A 3,367-nucleotide genomic window follows, 5' to 3' on the forward strand; every position below is an offset into this window, starting at 1 on the left:
AAAAATAACTGATATATAAAAAAGACAATTTTTTCTTTTTAAATGGTTTATTCGAATAAGATTCTGGTTAATTTGTCGAATTGTCCTGTAGCTCTCTTACACAATTGAACGAGCAAACAACTATTCGTTAACAGTTCAGCCGAAAGGTGTGTTTCTATTGGGTAAGTCTGAATGGTATGTTCTTATTGGCTAAGTCAATCAAGAAGCAACGCCCCCAGTGTTCCTTAAAACCAGATTTTTCCAGAATTTTATTCACAAAATGGCCTCACTGACGCCATCTATTGGTATCTTTAAGAACATGGGATAATCACCGAAGATACTATTATTTAATATTTTCAAATACATCATAAATCTAATTTCATGTATACAAGATGGTCAAAATAATAAAATAGAAATATTTTTAAAGAGAAAAATTCTTATATAAGGAGTATCATGAAATGAATATTACATATTAGAGGGAAATTCGCTATTATAGTTCTGGTAATGTATGACTGGTAGAGCGGAAGGGATCCAGAAATGCCAACAAAATAAGTAGAAGAAGATAATTTGTAATGAAAGGCTAGATAGTAACCTGGGTCATATTCAAACAAAAAATGCGTACATTTATGTATCTCATTTTGCCGACTTCGCGAAATGCTTATGAACAGTCTATCAGGTGTGATTCCTGTTCTTTGAAAACCGAAAGGTTTGCAGCCCTTATTCACGAGTGGACGAGGATGTAAACATTAGATTCTTTTAAGTTTTCATTATGGCAAAATATAATAAAAAATATAAGTTAGTCAATGTCTACTGTACGTAGCTATAGATTGCTATAAATTTTGCGTATGAGGATAGTTCATTGATAAAAGTTATGGTAAGGTTATATATATTTATCCACTGACCCTTCAATGTAAAAGAACTGTTAGCAGACGACAATATATAAGGGATTTACATCGATATGATAATAATTGTGGATCGATTATCAATACTATATTTAATTCAACTGCTTTTACAACATTTTCATATAATGCAACATTTTAGTGGTGCTTGTATGTTGAGTAATAAAAGATTAATATTTAAAGGAAACAAACAAGAAAAGCCAAAAAAATTGTAAACATAGCTTTATTTGTGCAAGGCATAAGCGTTGTTTACATCATGATTAAATCAAAATTATATGTAAGTTAGAGTTTGGCTATCAATTTTGATTAGCGTTGTTAGAATTAGGGTTTTATCTTTTAACATATCGTTGATTTCTTAAGGTTGGCAATCCTGAATTTCTTAAGGTTGGCTATCCTGGATTTCTGAAGGTTGGCCATCCTGATGCGCAAATAACTGCTTGATCTAAAAGTAGAATTTCTTTATATATCTAATTGTATGGAGAGACGTATGTTTCATAATTTAACATAATATTGATAGCATTTACGTTTATAATGAATATTGTTAAAGCTTTGTCAAAAACTACGTATTTTAGGTAACTACTCATAGGAAAAAAATGATGGAAGTAGGAAGCATTCATTGAAAAAACTATAGTGTATTCATTTCACAATATAATAAAAAGATCTCTAGACAAATGTATCTCGGCATTCTAAAAAGGATAACAATAATGGTAAATTATTTCAGCAGGCCTAAAATATGTAATGAAACTATTTCAATCATTCTGCATATAGTAAATGCTATCTCAAAGTCTTTCTCTGACACAGAGATACATAAACACGCACACAGTATCATTTAATCAACTTATAATACTCTGGAAATGTAAACATCAAGAAATTACAGCAAATAATATTTTAGTATCAAAATCTCTTCCATTTAACACTTTTGACCAGGGGCAAAATAGACATACTAAGTGTCAACTTGTTAAAAAAAAATTTATCATTTATTAAAAAGTTAAATTACATATTCTTTACAATCACAAAATTTACAGTATAATCACATTTAATTGCATTTTTCTATAAACAAATCCATCTAATTTAACAATGTTTATAGCGTAACTAACCAAGGAATAAGGACACTGATAATTGTATTCGAAAGCTAATTAGACATCCAATGAAGTCTATTAATGAAAATGTTACACGTTTACTAAAAAAATAAGCTTACAAATACACACACATACACCTGTAAACACTTCATTTCATCCAGGAATAGTGAGTGAAAGGTGATTTATATTCCTCTAATCTTGTTTTCCCATTTTTTATAAAAACAAAAAATACTCCCAAATGCTGAATAGTCCAAATGAATAAGGAGTCTTTTCCTTTTAACTTTCATTTGGTATTTTGGTGCATTATCAAATAAACCTAATTATATGCACTCTTAGTTAAATTCTTCCACTCTTTGTTGCTATACCTTTGCTTTAGTAAGAGGTATTATATTGCCACCTGTCTTTATGTTGTATGTCCCCTGTTGAAGCTAGTGGACAGGTCGCAAGGTCAGGAAGCAAGGTCAGGACACAAATTGGGCAGGTGGCGATGGTGAAGGTCAGTTCCCGCTACTATGGAGTTTTCGAAGATATTATCATTATTACTAGCTAAGCAACAACCCTTGTTGCAAACGCAGCATGCTATAAGCCCAACGGCTCCAACAGGGAAAATAGCCTAGTGAGGAGAGAAAATTAGGAAATAAATAAACTACAAGAAAAATAATGAACAATCAAATAAAAGTATTTCAAGTACAGTGGGCTAATAACATTACAATAAATCTTTTATATATAAACTATAAAAAGTAAAAAACACAACAAGAGAAAATGAAATAAGATAGAATAGTATGCCAAAGGGTTCCCTCAAAAAAGAGAATTCTACACCAAGACAGTAGAAGACCAAAGTACAGACGCTATGGCACTACCCAAGACTAGAGAACAATGGTTTGATTTTAGAGTGTCCTCCTAGAAGAGCTGCTTACCATAGGTAAAGAGTCTCCTCTACCCTTAACAAGAGTAAAGTATCTACTGAACAATTATAGTACATTAGATAACCCTTTGAGCGAAGAATAATTACTTGGTAATCTCAGTGTTGTCAGGTGTATGAGGACAGAGAAGTATGTGGAAAGAATAGGTCAAACTGTACGGTGTCTGAGTGGGCGAAGGAAAAATAACCCGTAACTAGAAAGAAGTATCCAACGTACTACTATCTGGCCAGTCAAAGGACTCAATGACTCTCTAGCGGTAGCATCTCAACGGGGGCCTGGTGCCTTTGCCAACCTACAGAAGCAGATCTCCTTGCATAGATACACCATGCCGGCACAGAAGAAGCAACTGGTGTCCCAACAACACTTCATCTGTTGAGCCTTAGGAATAATATGTGCCTTGGGGTTTGCTTTGACCTAAAACCTAACGACACGAGGACGCCTTATGGGGAAGGGGGGGAGGGGGGCTGTTCGTTGCTCTTGCCCCTTA

At 33.2% G+C, this 3,367-nt stretch overlaps 1 long non-coding RNA gene across 1 annotated transcript in view; it reads right to left on the bottom strand.

Moving 5' to 3' along the window:
- Window positions 1–1,104: 1,104 nt before the first annotated feature.
- Window positions 1,105–3,367, bottom strand: part of LOC137643473 (uncharacterized) — a 122,113-nt gene continuing 119,850 nt past the window's right edge. Inside the window, exon 3 of the long non-coding RNA XR_011044955.1 lies at window positions 1,105–2,570. This is a non-coding gene — a long non-coding RNA (uncharacterized lncRNA). The remainder of the gene's footprint in view (window positions 2,571–3,367) is intronic.

This window comes from Palaemon carinicauda, chromosome 7 (genome assembly GCF_036898095.1).
Source record: "Palaemon carinicauda isolate YSFRI2023 chromosome 7, ASM3689809v2, whole genome shotgun sequence".
NCBI classification, from domain to species: Eukaryota; Metazoa; Arthropoda; class Malacostraca; order Decapoda; family Palaemonidae; genus Palaemon; species Palaemon carinicauda.